The 18,365-nt window shown below is 46.4% G+C and overlaps 1 protein-coding gene across 1 annotated transcript in view; it reads left to right on the top strand.

The window, feature by feature from the left end:
• The window catches only part of LOC116953866 (muscarinic acetylcholine receptor M1-like), a 197,055-nt gene extending 181,386 nt beyond the window's left edge, over positions 1-15,669 (top strand). The window contains exons 3-4 of the transcript XR_012929571.1: positions 12,849-12,917; positions 13,421-15,669. The gene's annotated coding sequence lies outside the window, so the exon portion shown is untranslated. The remainder of the gene's footprint in view (positions 1-12,848; positions 12,918-13,420) is intronic.
• Positions 15,670-18,365: the final 2,696 nt, after the last annotated feature.

The raw sequence follows: 18,365 nt of genomic DNA, 5'->3' as shown, positions 1-18,365 counted from the left end.
ACCGCGCGCCAGCAACCGCACGCGGAGGGCAGAAGGCGTGGGGAGAGAATTCCTCCATAAATTGAACGATGGAGGACCCGGTCTCCGCCGATCTGCGAATGCGGTTGCGGAGAAATCCATCAGGCGTGCGTCGCCCGCGGCTGCCCCCAAATACAACCACGCGTATACCCTCGTGGAAAAAGTGGGCCCCCCACTCAGCTACCCCGAATACAGCACGCATATCGTCTGCCGTGCCAAGATGCCCATGGAATGGCTCGCAACGTACAACAAAAAATGTTATCCCTGTTCGTTTAAAAAAAGAAACGAAAGAGATTTTATTTCAAAATGAGATTTTTGTTAAAGTTTCAAGTTCACGCCTCTTATACATCCACTGATAAATGAACGGTGTCGTGAAATTAACTGCCAAAGTGTTGCCTTATGTATCTATATACCAACGGCCTCAGACTTTGATATCGAGACAAATCATCAAAGCGAAATGGTGACTTTCATCACTGATTCAATGTGAGATATATCGTCGACAGGCCGTTTGAGAAGATACAATTATTGCGTGGATCAACGAGCGATCGTGCAGTATATGTTTCCACGTACGTATACTGTACAGTATGTATGCGCACGTATGCACAGGAAATTAAATTGCTCTTCGGAAAATCTGGCTTTGTGTGCCCCCTGTCGATGACAATAAAATAAACATCTTTGGCGGTGGAAAAACCCCAGGGGTGTTTATGCTATGATTGGATTCCAGGGCTCCCAGCTGGAATTAAACCGAGGCTAGCGAGTTGTTGGTTACAGGCCACTCACCGATGAATGAATGAATGAATACACAAATACCCACCGTATGCCATTTGATTTTTCACTCACAGCGGATTATTTTTCACTGCCCGACGCAGCTCTTGACGGCGAAAACCACCCAAGGGTGGGGGAAACCTTGACCTTGATGAGGGCCAAAGAGCATGTCCAGGTACTTTTGGTGGACCGCACGCGGCCACGCGTTTCATCACTGTCCAATAATAGCGCGACATGCGACACACACGTGTCGACTCGAGTCTTGGGGCCTTTACAATGACATATGCGACGGAGCGCACTAACTGTTAAACAGGTTTTTTAAAATTTCACCAGGTGAGAATAACCACTGAGCTATACGGCTTTCTTTTTCAGAAGCGACCTGGCCACAAAACGATAGCTCAACGAAGTGGCTTATCATCGTGTGGTAATCTATTGCAGCCAAATACTCTGAACGCACTTTGTTTCTCAATGTGGAGGAAAAAACCGGAGAACCCGGACGAAAATCCACACCACCACGGGGAGAGAGATACGCAAACTGCAAATACACAGGCGACAAAGTCAGGATCGAACCCACAACCTCCTGTATACGATGCGAGGTTGTTAACATCTCCTAGCCATCGTGGCGCCCGTAACATTACACACAGCGCTGTTGCCAGTTCGAACATATCCCCCCCCTCCAGTTCCCGATTAGTGATACTAGGCTGACTTCCGTGATGGATATATGTGTATCGTCATGCGGGCCGTTTCACAGCGGTTGGCCTCATGTGGCCACGACTCAGTATGGTTAAGGGCGCCACAGTGATGAGATGTTAGCCACCTTGCCAGGTATACAAGGAGGTCGTGGGTTCAATCCCGACCCTGACCCTTGTATACTTGGAGCGTGCGTGTCGCTCTCTCCGTGGTCGCGTGGATCTTTCTTTCTCCGGAACCACCGCTTTTTAGCCCCCCCCCCCCCCACACACACATTTAGAATCAACATCACGCGTTTACGAGTATTTGGCTGCAATAAATAAATGTCTTACACGGTAAGCCACTTCGTTGAGCTATCATTTGCGATAGCCATGCGCGCTTCTGAAAAAAAAAGAGAGCTACATAGCTCAGTGGGCCTTACCCGGTAAGATAAAAAAATAAAAGTTTCGTTTCATGGAATGAATTCGTGAAGCAAACTGCTGCGCCACGTTTGACCCGCGGGCCTTAAGTTCGCCCCACCGCCGCTATAAAAGCCACCGGATTAAGAGGTCCCCTTCACGGTGGGAGAGGACAAGTGAATGGACGCCCCCCCCGACGTAGTCCTGCAAGTTGCCTCCTCCCGGGTGGGTTTCTCCGTGCCACAGGCCACGGCAAGTCCATGCCCCCCCCCCCACCTCCCCAAAGGCTCAACTCCCAAGAGCACACGCGTGGGATGTAAATGGTCGTAACATCCATGTGAAGGAAGAAATCACTGCAGTGTCTTGGTCATGGCGCTGCTGGTGGAAGGTCCTCCATTCAACATTGAAAAGCGCTAAGCTCCAGTGGCTTCCGAATGTTTCCCGCGCTTCCGATTATTAAAAATGTTCAGCTGTCAGTGAAGTAAACGCGAATGCAAAAAATGTGTCTACCGTTCAAATTGAACAACTTCAGGAGCATTGTATGATTACCATGTATATTTAACTCCCCGTGCATTGTGTCCGCTGGGATGGACTCCTGTGACTTGCACGGTAATAGGTTATAGATGTAAGGTGGTGGGAGGGCGACTTGCCCATCGACTAACTGCGGTGGCTCCCACTCACACTGCCGGGGTTGACAGAGACAACGGTAGGCTGCCATTTAACAAAAATATACGAAAAAATATTTCAGCTGCCGCGCCCGGAGGTCAAACCGGCGACTTCTGGATCGCGTAAGTCCAGCGGGCGCTTAAACCACTACATGACCGCTAAGAAGTTATAAATATATGGAGGCGCCACGGTGGCGAGATGCAAATCTTGACTTGAAGCTTTCGTGACTGCAGGAATCCATACTCTTTGGTTCTTTCGGTAAAGTCACGTAGGTATAAAATAAAGCAAAATAAAACAAAATAAAATAAAAATATCACGACGTCTCGATCGCAACACTAAGGACGACCGCCTGTTGTTGCGATCGAAACGTCGTGATATATTATTTTTTCATTTAGTTTTATTTTTCTACCTACGTGACTTTACCGAAAGAACCAAAAAGTAAATGTCACCTGGTATACATGAGGCTGTGGGTTCGATCCCGACCCTGTCGCCTGCTGGTATATTTGGAGTTTGCGTGCCTCTCTCCCCGTGGTGGCGAGGACTTTTTCTCCGAGTACTCCGGTTTTCTCTCCACGTCTAGCAACATGCGCTGAGATTATTTCGGCTGTTAGAAATGTCCATGCGATAAGCCGCTTCGTTGAGCTATCAATGGTGATACTCAGGTGCGCTTTTGATAAAAAAAAGAGTTATATAGCTCAATGGGTCTTACCTAGTAAAATATAAAATATATATTTTTTAGTGATTTGCTTACCGTTCCTATACTTTAGTACTCCCAACCTGCTGTGCAAAGTTTGTTGTAACTTCCTGACACGCCCCGACTGTACATCTGTGAAAAAGAGCTTTACAGCTCATCGGATTCCTCCAATATGAACACAAATGATAATTCTGATCATCGCTGAACAAGTCGCTGTGGCGGGGTAAAGCGTGGGTATTCCCTTGTCTTCTAAGACGTCCGGCAAGGGTGGACAGGTACCCTGTCAGGGTGACTCAAAGCGCTACCTCTTGGGGAGTTTATTTTGTCAGTTAGTTGCATTGGCAAGACATTGCAGGGCTGTACCGTTTTACCTTGACGTTTAACAGGAACAATGCCTTGCTATTGCCCACGTACAGCATATACAAAAATAATAATATAATATATATGTACAAAAAATGTTATCCACGTATGCGCCGGCGATTCTTTTGACTCCTAAAACCACATCGTATCACAACAAACCGTTCGACTGTGCGTTGAACAATCGCATCACAACAAACCGTTTCACTTTGCGTTTAACAACTCATGCATTCGACCACGTGGGTCTACAACCAAAATAACAAGAAGATATTTTTTTGGGGGGGGGGCGGGAGGGGGAGGGGGGGTAAAGAAACAAAAATAACCCTCAATATTTCAGGAGGCGCAATGTGCGATGTGGCGAATGCGAGAAAGAGCCGCCTCATGCCACCCCGCAGCCGCAGGTTTTGCCGACCTCCCCTTGCGCTAGACGATCAAATCCCCCGCCCCCCGCCCCCCCCCCCCCCACCAGCAATTCACGTTCATTAAATCCGAGCCACCGTGAGGTGAGGGTTGACGTTATTCGCACGTGCCGTGAAAAATACGGTATTTTACACATGTCATTTGAGACTAAAATGATCATTATTTCATTTCACGTGTTGCATGCAAACCAAACTCCACCCACATTGCTTTCTAATTTCGCAGTCGTCTTGCTGCGTCTGTGAAGGCATTGGTATTAGTGGCATTTTAATAATGGAGAGCTCATTATTTTGCAGGTTCGAAGCAGTTTGTACCCCCTTTAGGGTCAAACTGCCAAATCAATGAAAGAGGCCACTTTTAATCACAGCTGCAGGCTGTAGCCTGGCCTCTTTCTCCCACCCGCACGGTTCGTACAAGTCCTCAACTCACCCAGAAACCGATCCACGTCCTCTGATGACGTTCAGGCGTCCCTAGTCAGCCGAGGGAGGATAAACATGAGCAGATGTGCGGGAAACAAACATGGAAAGCGAGGCGTTATATGTCTGCTTTTTTATTTTCTTTCTTATTTGCATGGTGCACACCAGACGGCCAATGGGAAATTTGTGTCATGGATTGCACGGCTTTGCATTGAACTAGGATTCATTTTGACTTAAAGCTTTCGTGACTGCAGGGATTCATATTATTGGTTCTTTCGGTAAAGTCACCACGTAGAAGGGAAACAATAAAATAATAAAAATATAAAAAATACAATTCTCACGACGTTTCGACTGCAACACAAACAATCACCATCAGGTGTGAAAACCACAGCAAGGAAATTTGAAAAAAGGGTGGTTTTGAATAACTGCCAAATCGCTCTCCGTGGTGCTAACGTTAAGAAAAAAACCGCCACTTTTTTCAAATGTTCTTGCTGTGGTTTTCACACCTGATGATGATTGCCTGTGTTGCAGTCGAAACGTCGTGATAATATTATTGTTTTATATTTTTATTATTTTATTGTTTCCCTTCTACGCGACTTTACCGAAAGAACCAATAATAGGATTCATTTGTTTTAATTAAAGCAAGGGGATCCTTGCCAATACAAATCTGGGCAGTTCACCAGCATTGGGTGCAGCGAGCCTGACTCTGCTGACGAGACATTGAATGTCGAAACCAATCCTGAGCTTGCTTGGATGAACCGATGTTGCTGCTGCTGCTGCTAAGACGCACTCCCAGAAGGCCGTGTGCTCCATGGGTTGCGTGAAAAAAAAATGTTTATTACATTTTATGTTGAGAGACGAATATGAGGAACGAGGTATTATCTCTGCTTATTTATTTAGATAATTAGATTTTCCGTGACGACGCTCAGTGATCATTACGTGTTTGTGCATTATTGCCAAGGTTGTTGACAGAATCTCAACGCGGAGAGGTGGTATATTTTAAAATAAGAAGTTTGACGATGTGATGAAGATCAAGAAAAAAAACAACGTGGTAAAAACAGACAACACGAACCCATCGGAGACGAGGTTTGACGCCATGAAATGTGACACGAAAATCGGTACTTCACGAATTCGCACTCTTTATACGTCTTATATAACATCCGCGCATCGATTTCACATCACTAAATTATTTACATTCCATCAACTTCTAAATTAAACGGCACATTTCCACTGTCTCGCCCAAAATATTAAAAGTTTACCCCCCCCCCCCGCCCCTCTAAAATGAGCATTCGTCATCATCAGCAGCCACGATCAACCCAAGCGCAGTTGCGTCGCCGCTTAACAAAACAAAAAACTCTCCGTCTTATTCTTTGAGTCTTTCGGTAAATATATTTTTTTTAAAAACGACTACGTTTCGATCGCGACACAAGCGTTCCTGATGACGAACGCTTGTGTTGCGATCGAAACGTCGTAGTTTTTTTTTTATATATTTTCTTTAAACCTATCTTACGTGACTTTACCGAAAGAACCAAAGGAACATGAATTCCTGCAGTCACGACGGCTTTAGGTCAAGATTTAACTCTCCGTCTGTGGCCGTTATCGGCAAACGGGCGAAAGCAACCCCCCTTTTTCGTTGAATGGCGCGAATGCTCTCTGACTTGATGAGGTTTCGCCAAGAGACGTCGCGTGCCGAGATGATGCCTACCCAGCTAAAAAGACCTCCCCGCCGCTCCGCTCCCCCGTATCGGAGCGGCCACACTCAGTGCCGGATGAAGCTAGTGCGGGGCCCGTAGCATATGGTATCAAAGGGGCCCTACATTAAAAAAACAAACACGTACATATTAAAACAAATACATGTTTTTACTTGCACAGTAAAGTAATTTCTGTTTTTTTTCATTTGCTACACAGCCAAATACGAAAAAAATCGCTAACCTTAAACACCCAGTCGTTCGTAAAAGCTGAAGGCGGTATAGTACTATAGTAATAGAGCAAGTGCAGAATCACTGAACTTGAGTTGATAGCTTGCAAGCGTTTAGCGCGGGGCCCATGTAAGTGCGGGGCCCGTGGCAAATGAATCATTTGGCGGGACCCCGGGGTACCGCAAAAATCAGGTCAATAATTATTATTATTTTTCAGTCCGCCCCACTCGTGATCCAGCAACGCGCCGCCCGCCCAGACTCGCGCCAACAAGCGCCAGCAGCAGCAGCAGGCGGCGATCAACACGATGGGCGCCACCCCACCGGCCAAACGCGAGTCCCGGGGGGCGTCCGCCGCAGTCGCGCGCGGCGACGACGCCCTCCGGTCAGCCGTCGATCCTCGGCTTCTTTGCCAAGGCGAGCCCCACCGCCCCGCCCCCCGGGCAGTGAATTTAACGTGTTTGTGTAATGTTTCAACTTTTTACGAAACTTAGTGTCCCCGAGTAGCTCTCGACGAGGCCAATCGATTGACCACTAGTTGTGTTGTTGGTAAGGCAAGACTCGTGTCGCTACGCGGTTTTTCCCAAACCCGGGGCAGCGATGGGACCCCAGGGTCCTGCCAATTGCTTCATATGTAGCTACTTGTGCTACGAGGATAACCGGCACTGGCTCCACTAAAGCCCTCCGTTATTGACAACGTCCGTGGGTTTCTGAGCCCCGTGTGGCCACTGGACATGTGAAGGCAAGATTGATCTCGTGCGCGCGCCAGTGGTATTGATGGTCTCGGGCCAGTCGTCAATAACTAACGCGTGCCACGCATGCAAACATACTGTCGCCTGATTAAGCTAGTTGGAATTACGGGCGAAACGTCGTACTCAGATTGTCAATGTTGTGGCTTGGCTCTCCAACACACCGGTGTGCTCTACTAGTATACTACACAATACACTGCACTACTATACACTACACTACTACACACTACACTATACACTACAATATACACTAGTGCTGTACTAGTGACGAATTGGCCACGTTCTGTTTACGTGACAACCCTTACCAGTTGGCTGTGTCGGGTGGTGGCGGGTTTTAACGACACATTTATATATTTACGCGATCTAACCCAAAAAACACTCTATTATGGATGTACAGGGTGCTTAAAAAATGGAAAAAGAACGGATTACACACTGTAACATGATAACAAATGTAATGTTAATAGCTTAAAAAAGTCACAGAGCCTCCACGTGTTCGCCATCGTTGTCAACGCGTGCCTGGAATCTTCTCCAGGTGATCTCCAGAGCCCGGAGGCGACACAATTCTCGTGGTGTTGTTGCAAATTATCTGAAGTGTTAACGTTTTTTTTGTTAACACCCTGTTTATACACTCGGGGATTAATTTCAGAGAGAAAAAAAAAACGTTTCAGATTTGGGATTTTTAGGAGTTGATACAATGGGCATTGCTTTCAATGTATGCGGGATACGTCAACGCTGGATGTCTCATGGCTGGCCTCACCCCTGGCATAGCAATGTGGAATTTCCGCCACTTGCTCAGGGCTGCGAACAGGAGATGAGCACCTCAATAATCATTTAAGCATGCAGGGAAGCACTTTGACTTCATTTAATTTTTACTACATGCAATTTGTGCATTACAAAATACAGGGTGCTTCAAAAAATGTTAACACTTCTGAGAATTTGCAACAACAACAATACCGTAAGAAATGTGCTGCCTCCGAGCTCTGAAGACCACCTGGAGAATCCCCGGCAATGCATTGACAATGATGGCGAACAAGTAGGAGACTCTTTGACTTTTTGAAGCTATTAACATTACATTTGTTATCACGTTACAGCAAGGCCGTAATTATAATATCTATTGGGGGGGGGACACATCCCCCCCAATATTCAAATATGCTCAAAATGTCCCCCCCCCCCCAATATATCGCTATAAAATAGATTTCTGTTTATATGATTGTGGTTATGGTTGTACTTTATTAATTCCTAATCTCTGCCATTACATACAATGAAACAAGAAAAGGTAAAAAAAGATCAAAGAAAGCAAATGTATTACAATACACTGTTAGACATTATTGTAAAAAATAAAATAAAAAGGCCATCCTATGTGTTCGTGAATGTTTTAATATTTTAGGTAGGAAATTCGTTTTCAATTTTAGATTGTTTTTCTCGGGGGGAACCCCCACAATCCTTGAAAGATTTGGTCCCCCGCAATGTTGACTCCATGGCTACGGCCTTGTGTTAAAGTGTGTTATTCGTTCCTTTAAGATTAAAAACTATATTTCCATATAGGTGCTAACATTATTTTAAAACACCCTATGTGTGTGTATGTGTATATGTATGAAGCAATATTGATCGCACTTGATTAAATTAAATTCTATACAACTTTACACTTCAACAAGTCGGTCCTGCAAGTAATAAACGGCAGCGTTTTGACTCAATCAAAGTGTCAATTCCCTGCTCTGATTTAACCAACGCGTGCACACCCTGCACTCACACATCAAGCGAGCATTGGGCGAGCAGATGCGGGGCTGCAGAGTCTTTGTGAATGCTGCTGCTGTCAAGCACCGAATTCAAGCTCCGGGCTCCATCCACTGTGGCTGCGCGTGTCAAAAGTTCCACGGTTCGTCGTGCTTTAAAAAAAAAATTTTTACAGAATTTTAAAAATTCAAAAGCACGCCGTATCCAATGTGCCGCCTTGTACACAAAAGGTGCAGTCATTTATATTCCAAACTGCTCCTAAGTGTGCCATGTTGGGGGTTTATTTAGTTATGTTTTAGATTTAATTACCAGACACTATTGAAGTTCCAGTTTTAAATATCACGTGCCGTGAGCGTTGTTTTGAGCAGTGGCTAGCACACTGTGCTACGAAGCGGGCCACCCGAGTTCGATTCCAGTTCACGGCCAACAACCGGGTGACCTTGAGCCGGTCCTGGGCCTCCCCTAGGACGACTCAGCCTCAAACGAGTACCTGGTGCGGTGTGTAAACATCGTCACTGGAGAGACGTGGTGCTAGCCACCCACCCCTCGTATTGTTGCCTGCCTTCTTCAAATGTCCTTGCTAATAGCACTTGCCCCAAAAGTCTGTTGAGGCTATAGGGGGGGTATTTGTCTTTGCCTTGTTTGTGCCCGTGGTGTGTGTTTATCTCAACCGGTCCTGGCTCTCTCATCGGTCGACTCAGCCTCATTTGAGTAGCTGGTGTGGTGAGTAAACACCGCCACTCGGCGGGAGACAATGGTGAGCGGTTGTGGTGCTGGCCCTGCCGGCCTTTATAGGTGTTACTCGCTAAGAGCACTTGCCTCAAAAGTCTTTACGGGCGCTCTTTATCTTTGTGTGCTTGTGTTTGAAGTCAACCCCCATCCAGGATTTGAACTAGCAACTTTTTTTTTTAATTTCGGGTCGCTCGCTCTCATACCTGTCAACCCATACGGTTTACCCCGTATTCTTATGGAGGGAATTAAAGTTTTTAGGTTCATACGGCGCACAGCCGTTTCAATACGGGCAACAACAATAAACATGTTTGTCTATTTGTTTGTGTTTCTCCCTTGCTATGGGACTTTGTAGGATGAACGTTGAGATTTGTAAGGGCACGGGGTGACCAATAAGGTCTGAATTGGTCTCTAATAAGCTAGGGCGCTGATAAGCGGTTGAAAGGTTTGCGCTCTTACCACTGGGCAGCCACCCGACCGGTTGGAAAGTAACACACCGAAATATTTTCAAAGTATACAAATACAGACCACATATATATTAATCATACAGCGTAAACAATCAAGTATTGCCATGCGCAAAGGAGTAATGCGTAACAACATTCCGCTCTGTCAAAGTGCCCTCACCCCCTCCTCTCCCCAGTAAACAACCCGCATGCGTCACGTGGAGATATTCGCTTTGGTCGCCCGTTGCAGCGTTGAAAATGTTCCGCTAAAATCCATTTATCGGGTACACAGCGTTAGTGATGGTGGGCCGTGGGAGGTTGGTGCATTAAAGTACTCACCGTTGCAAACCCAGAGAGGAGATAAATATTGACTTACAGCTTTCGTCACTGCAGGAATTCATATTCTTTGGGTCTTTCGGTAAAGTCACGCAGAAAGGTTCAAAGAAAATAACTAAATAACAAAAAAGATCTACTTTTCTTTTCTTTGAACCTATCTACGTGACTTTACCGAAAGGCCCAAAAAATACAGAGAGTATATGTTATTCATTTTCGACAAGTTGTTGTTGTTTTTGTTGTATGTGTGTTGTTGTTTGGCCACGAGGCCGCAAGAAATAAAGATAAGTTGCGTGACTATTTTACTTATTGTAGCGAATGCAAGCAACAGATTTTGCTGAGAACTTACCAAGCCACATCGGGAGTGGTTTGTGGATGACGTGAGCGGATAAGCCACTTTGTTGAGCTATCATTTGTGGCCAGGTCGCTTTTGAAAATTCAGTTAATTCCTCGGTAGGCTTTGTCTGGTAGAATGGGGATGGTTTATCTTTATTTGTAAGTGCTTGGGTGATTTATTTACCTTTTTGCACTTTGCACTCCTATCGTGTTTTTGTACAGTTTGTTGTTGTAACGTTCCTATCCGGCCCGACTGGACATCTGTAAAAAAAAAAGCTTTACAGCTCATCGGATTCCTCCAGTATAAATACATATTATGATTCTGATGATCAACAGTGCATCGGCAAGCGCCTCTTAATGAACGAGCGAGGTCGTCAGTCCCGGAAAAATAAATATGCGAACAAAACAAACAAAAAGTTTTCTATTGAGGTCACGAAAGATTTGATCGTGGTTACATCCTGGCAGGCCACCTCCCAATACCTGGCCATCGAAAATGTCACCCCCCTGAACAACGTTGGCACCTTGAGGAGCCGACACAAGCACCGCCAATGTTTTTTTTTTAAGGAACCACCGCAAAGCTACTCCGTGCGCTCCGTCGAAACACAAAACCCGGGGAACTTCGAGTTCACATCTCCATGGAAAAGACCAGCGACGATAGCCATATGGCGATGGCTTGGGTAGCAGGTGGGACCGTACGTTGGACTTCTTTCGCACTGCACGTAGCCAACCGTGCTAATCGGAGGTGTGCGGCGGAAGGACAACGAATTGAACACAAAAAGCAGTTCTGAAGAAATGAGCTTTCAATACGAGTGCAAAAGTGCATCGCTCCAGTGGTTTCTTAACATCGAAAGGAAGAGCGTTCCAGACGGCCACAGAAGTGCACCTGAATGAGCACAATGCCAGTGACCGTCTTTGCTCAATGGTTAGCAGTACGGACTGCTTAAACATTGTAATCGGTATGACATTGGTATGTGGGCAATATCAAACCATTGTCCCTGCTGAATAATGCCTTGGCGTGTGTGAAACATCAAAAGATGTCCCTGTTGAACAATACATTATGGTTACTGCATAAGCAATTTCAAAGCATTGTCCCTGTTGAACAATGCCTTGTAGTGTGGGCAATAGCCAGGAATTGTACCTGTTGAATAATGCCTTGGCGTGTGTGAAATATCAAAAGTTGTCCCTGTTGAACAATACATTATGGTTACTGCATAAGCAATTTCAAAGCATTGTCCCTGTTGAACAATGCCTTGTAGTGTGGGCAATAGCCAGGCATTGTACCTGTTGAATAATGCCTTGGCGTGTGTGAAATATCAAAAGTTGTCCCTGTTGAACAATACATTATGGTTACTGCATAAGCAATTTCAAAGCATTGTCCCTGTTGAACAATGCCTTGTAGTGTGGGCAATAGCCAGGCATTGTCCCTTGTTCATGCTCGAGTGAAGACTGAATCCTACATATTGGAGGCGAAATCTACTTTAGGCAGTTCGTCATTTAAAACCTCGTGACGGATATGGAATTTGAATAATGGTGTAAATGTGCATATTGCGATCAATTTGCAGATACCGGGCTGAAAGTATACGGAGGAATGGTAGCGAAAGCTGCATTTGATTTGAAGGCTTCCGCACATATCTGAGGAATGTCAAGACACGCATTATTACACATTTTAACACTCTGCTCCCGAAGACGTGGGAGCCAGCCGGCTATTACAATATCCGACGGGCAGTTGAGAAGGGGGGGGCGTTAGTAATCAGTGGGGTATCTATGAACGGATCACTGACGAACCCCTGTAGAAATCCAATAAACCCCAACAATGCATAATAGAGGGGGGGGGGGGGTTCCCTCTCTCGTTGGTTTACTCTCCCATACACCGATGGTGCTGAACTAGTAACTAAATGTCACATTTTGTTTACCCTTAGTAATTGGCTGTGTCGGGCGGTGGCGGGTTTAACGACAAATGTATATTCATGCGATCACCCCCCCCCCCAACCCCCCCCCCCTTCTAATATGGATATTGGTCTTGAAAGTCTTCCTACAACTTAGCCCAACAATGCCACGGTGCAGTCTGTGCGTCTTCCCCTCGCACCTCCGATTAGCACGGTTGGCTGCGTACGGTGCGAAAGAAATTCAATGTATGTACATACCTGTACCTGTACATCCATTGCCCTTTCTCTGACCCTTGTGAAGCTCGTGGCCCGTGCGAGACACGTGTTGCAGCCATGGAGGAGCGGTGGGTTTGCCGAGACTCGCCACAAGGTCAGTGACCAAGGGGACGGAGCAGCGGTTACGGACTACATCGAGTGGGGGACATCAAACCCCGGGGTTCTCATCAGCAGCTTTGGCCACGATGGCGTGTTCACCACCTTTGACCGATATTAACCACGGCAAGCAATCGAACTGAGATCGCAGAGTTCCATGTAGCTTGGTGACTATGTCACGAGACCGGATAAACAGTTTGTAAATATTCCAGCCGACAGAATGGAATTTGTGCAAACGACTCCAATGGAGCGGTGCGCAACAGCGCAGCGCCACCGCTCCACCGTCTTCTTCGAGTCAACATTCTCTCCTTTTGATTGTGGCGTCTAGGCTTGGTGGATGGGCTTAATATTTGTCTCCGTTTCAACCCCTTTAATACCGAGGCAGCGAGACTCAGGATCAAAGCAACGGCCGTCTGGGTTCTTGTAGATATTAAGGCTCAGTGTTGCGTGCCTCTGCATAACGCGCTCTGCCTTGTGTGTGTGTGTTGTGTGCGCTGTCAGTCACAGTCAGATGCACACCAATGTTCCCAAGATCCGGGCAAAGAAGAAAAAAGCCACCTCGAGACCAAACGGACTCTGCTCCCCTCCACCGCCCGCCCCCCTCTAGGTTTTACCAAATCATTTAAAATCCGCTGCTAACCCCTCGCAACAATTAAAGAGACGCGGCGAAGGCGCCGTGGGTCGTGACTCAGAGCCGCGTACGTTAAAGTGGCGCTGCGATCGACGGCGCTCGACTCGCAATCGGCATGGCTGCGACTACAATTCGCGGTTGTTAGGTGTAGACTCAACCCATCATCATTGCGGAGGGGGGGGCGGGGGGAGGGTGGATAAAATTAATACCGCTTTGTCAGAACCGCGGCGCCCTCGACTCGGTCACTTCTGTCAATGGGAGCGGTCCCTTGCAAGTGACATAAAGGGGACTGAGCTCGCTTTAAAAATAAATGAAATTACTACCATCGACGCTGTTTCCACGTCGAAAACAGTGACCCCTCAAGTGCCGGCCTAGCACAGCTAAGATGCCGACAGCGAGAAGAATCGACATTGTTCAAGTGTTAATTGTACGTTTATAGAGATGTTCACACAAGCGGCACAAAATCGATAATTTTGCTAGACCGTGCGAGTGAGCGTCGTTAGCAAGCACCTATTAAGGCCCACAAGACACAGGAATGGATGGCGATTGCAATCGCACCGAACCCCAGTGTAGTGCTTCGCACACATCGCGACAGATTTACTCATTTAAGGCCGAGCAGAGCAAAAGGAGGCCTAAAAGAAATGTGTTGAGATACCACCGGTCGCTGGCATTGTTCATGGCCAGAAATCAAATCCAGGTCACTGGGACCGCAGTGTAGCTCACTTGGCAACTCCACTCTCACACCCATTGTAACCCATCACGCGCGCACACGCGAACGTTATGAATCGTTTTTTTTTTCTTATAAACGCACGTCAAAGTTTATGAAAATTTAATTACATTCTGAAAATGATCCTTATCTCCGGCGGCAAGTTAAGCTGAGCACAAAATTAGTTTAAATTGTATTTCCCCATTGTTCAACTTTCACGGGTAGAAGCAACAAACGGTGAAACAGGAGCCGAGTTTGGGGGTCTCCGTGGGTTTAGCTACAGGGGTGGGCAATTTTTTTGATTCGCGGGCCACAATGGGTTCTAAAATTTGACAGAGGGGCCGGGCCAGGAACAGATGGATGGAGTGTTTGTGTGAACTAATATAAATGACGTGTAAAAATCATTACATGAAAGGATTTGGCCTTTAACAGGTAGCAAAGCATTTATTTGCAAGGCAATTTAACAAATTGCACGAACATGAACAATACAAAAACATGTCGTAACGTGACTGATCAAACATCATGAAAACATTCGAGGCCTGCGCCCAAACCAATGACCTCACTTGACCTTCTTTATTATCTACATTAACAGGTTGGAGCAGCCACGCAGGCTGTATGTCGGAGATTTGGCTCCAACCTCGCTGCAGCAATACATCATCACTTTCAGTTTCAGTGGGAACAGTGTTGTTGCTCTCCCATTTTTGCCAGTGCATCCAAGTCTGGAGTTATTTTGGTTGTGGAAATGCTCAGGATAGATCTGAGGTGCTGATCCGTTAACTTTGATCTGTGACGGGTTTTGTTGGCGTTCATGACGCTGAATGTCTGCTCACACACATAAGTCGGGCCAAACAAAGTCAGCATCTTCTGTACACCACACTCCCGGTCAAAGTGCGCCATCTAATGGGGAAATGGGGGCATTATAGGAGAAAGGTCAAATTTAATAATAATAATATTTGGACAAGTTCGGCGGGCCGGATTGAAGAACCCAACGGGCCGTATACGGCCCGGGGGCCGTGCTTTGCCCATGTCTGGTTTAGCACAAAGGCCTCTTTGCCTGCGCAACTCATCGCAAAATGCAAATGGAAACCCAATTCAATCATCGCAGAAAACCGGTGACACTGCGTCTCCAGTTTCTAAGGCATTATCTGTCGCTCCTCGTCAGTGTTTAATAGGCCACTTGATATGTGCAAGTCTGACTCATCCGTTCCAAATATTCACACGTGTGGACATCGCTGGGCCGTGGTGGCTAAGCGCGTGGTCTGTAATCCTGTGCTGTGGAGGTGAGGGTTGGTGGCTCGCCGCACAGATGGGTTGTGAATTTCCCTTGCCGTGGGCGCCGAGGAGGTGGCATAACCCTGCTGCCCTTCCCCCGCACCTCCGATGAGCACGGTTGGCTACGTACAGTGCGTAAGAAGTTCAACTTACACACGTACATATCCTGGATCGCCAGGAAAAAAAGGCGGTACAGCAAAATGTAGACTCCACCTGGACCGTCTATCTGCAGGGATAGTGTGTTGCCCCCTCACATGCGTGGGTTTTCTCTAGGTAAATCTTGACTTACAGCTTTCGTGACTGCAAGAATTCATATTCTTGGGTTTTTCGGTAAAGTCACGTAGATAGGTTCAAACAAAATAATCAAAAATAACAGAAAACTACGTTTCGATCGCAACGCAAGCGGTCGTCTTCAGGAATGGGGGGGGGGGGTCGTCTTCAGGAAAAGGGGGGCTAGCTTCCAAGGGAAACTGTTTATAAGGGTTTGAAATGGGCGCAGCCCAAATGTCAGCAGCCAATGATAATGTAAGTGTTCGGCAGCGAGCCCGGCGGCGGCTCGTTTTCCACCAATCAAAGGGCTGCCAGGTGAAACTTAGCATGTTGAAGCGAAATTAGCATGTTAAAGAGAGATTAGCATGTTAAAGAGAGATTAGCATGTTAAAGAGAGATTAGCATGTTAAAGAGAGATTAGCACGTTAATGGGAGATCACAGTGCGCGAAGTGACTGAAAGCACAAATTTCAATTGGGCGTAAAGCACAACTAAAATCGGAAGGTGGTGGGATGGGAACATCACACCCAATTATGACTTAAACTGGTTGATAACGTCCTTCCAATGATTGCTCAGTTTGTACCCATCTTCTCGGTGGAAATTGTGTCTGTGTCTATATATATGGATGGCTTCATGAACGAATCTTTGTTGATAGCCAGTGGGCTTGCAAAGTACCTTCATCTTAGAGAAATCAATTTCGTGTGAGCCCACCGCATTAAAACAATGATCAGCCACGGCCGAGGTATTGGTCCTACCGTGTTTCAGATCTGCCTTATGTTCACGAACACGGTCCGAGACATGTCGCTTAGTTTCCCCAATGTAACTACTGCCGCAGACACAGCTTAGTTTATACAGTAGACGCCGGGGTATTGCATGTCAGGGATCACATCTTTCACAGATGGGATCAAATTACGAATTTTACGTACTGTTTTCTCTGGGTGCTCTGGTTTCCTCCCACACGCAAGCAACTCATTAATTGGCCGACAACACCTTAATACAAAGAAGACTGCAGAACTTGGGTAATTGTTGGTGCCAGCTGAATGCTTGGCTGGTGCTGCCTTCCCCGCTTATCTGCGGTTGTGCCTCGCGCATCTCTGAGTCGTTCCCTCTCTTCGAGAGAGCGAGCGAAAACTCTTTGGTGGCACGTTACAAGTTGAAAATGAGTCACGTTAATAAAAAAAAGTTACTGTTATTATTGAAGAGCTATTACAAATGGAAATGCATACAAATGGCAAAGCAGCCTCGGTACCACGACACATTGTGCGGATGCTGCACACAGATCCTGTTGGTTTTATTTCTTCAAATAATAATTTGCAGCCCTTGGTCAATCTACTGCTGGATGAAATCTTCTCTGTCCCCCAGTCGTGTGGGTTGTTTGACCATACTTCATCACAGTGGCCGATGTGCGTTGGTGATGGGGGAGGATAGAGGTCGCGCGGGGGTGAGCTGATTTAAGAAACCTTATTTTTTTCAAGTGCCACGATAAGAGATAGAATGAAACCGGCGACCTCTGGATTTGCAAGTCCCAGCGCGCTAAGCGTTACACCACAGCAGCCTCGACTAATTGTGAGGCGGTAATAAATGACGACAATAAAAATATATAATCTCCGAGCATTGCACCTAAATAGTTCCAACATGCAAATCACTCTCACGGACTATCGGCATGCATCGGCCAAGCACATCCAAGGTCATGCTACCAAGGACCCGAAATTAGTTTGTTTTAAGTATATATATTTTTAAATATTCTATTTAAATGTAATATTAATTTTCACCCTCCCAATGACCGTTACTGCCCACACTCGGTCTTAAATTGAAGTCCAGTGCCATAAAGCATGCCCGGTGAAATCACCGCGAGTAGAATTTGTTTTGTATAAAAGGGCATTAGTGGCTTTATGCGGCCACTAAATCCACTCCTGGTTCTGCTTTAGAAGCCATTCCTTAGATTCGCCGAAGCATTTTTTTTTGTTAATGCCGCGCTGGACTGCTATGCGTAGCATTCTAAACGGACCGCCACTCGTGAATCTTGTCTCTCCTTTGTGTGCGGCTTTTGAAAAAGGAGGCACTGGAACACGTGTACAACGACCGTAATATGTCGAGTTGGTGAAAGCCGATCGATCACATCTTGGAACAACATTTTTAAAGGTTTGCCAAGGTACAGCCCTGCGATTGCTTGCTCGTGCAACTGTTGGCAGAAGGGCCTTCCCACCAGAGATGGTCCAAAAGAGCACCCCCTCGAAGCAGGCACGTTGGCCTACTCTTCCACGCTGGCCTGGCATCTTGGGACAGGTGGGAGAATCCACACTTTGTTAACCGCCACCACATATGGCTTGCCGAGGGTCAATCCATTTATATTTCTGGGTGGACAGAGGTGTCGGGATTTAAAAAACTTGGACCATCGTTTCAAATGCTTTATCATTCGCCCAGAAAGGCCTCAAATTTGAGTCTCAAGACTCATATCTGCAGGGTCCTGCATGAGCGGTTTATATATATATAACAATGCATCGATTTGCACAATTAAAATCGAGTCACAATAGCTGGCATGCCATCGTGTGCATGAGATTGGATTTA

This window comes from Petromyzon marinus, chromosome 53 (genome assembly GCF_048934315.1).
Source record: "Petromyzon marinus isolate PM22_M1 ecotype Great Lakes invasive population chromosome 53, UKy_Petmar_22M1.pri1.0, whole genome shotgun sequence".
Lineage (NCBI taxonomy): Eukaryota > Metazoa > Chordata > Hyperoartia > Petromyzontiformes > Petromyzontidae > Petromyzon > Petromyzon marinus.
Note: the sequence above shows the minus strand (reverse complement) of the source record. Positions and strands in the feature narration are given on the sequence as shown.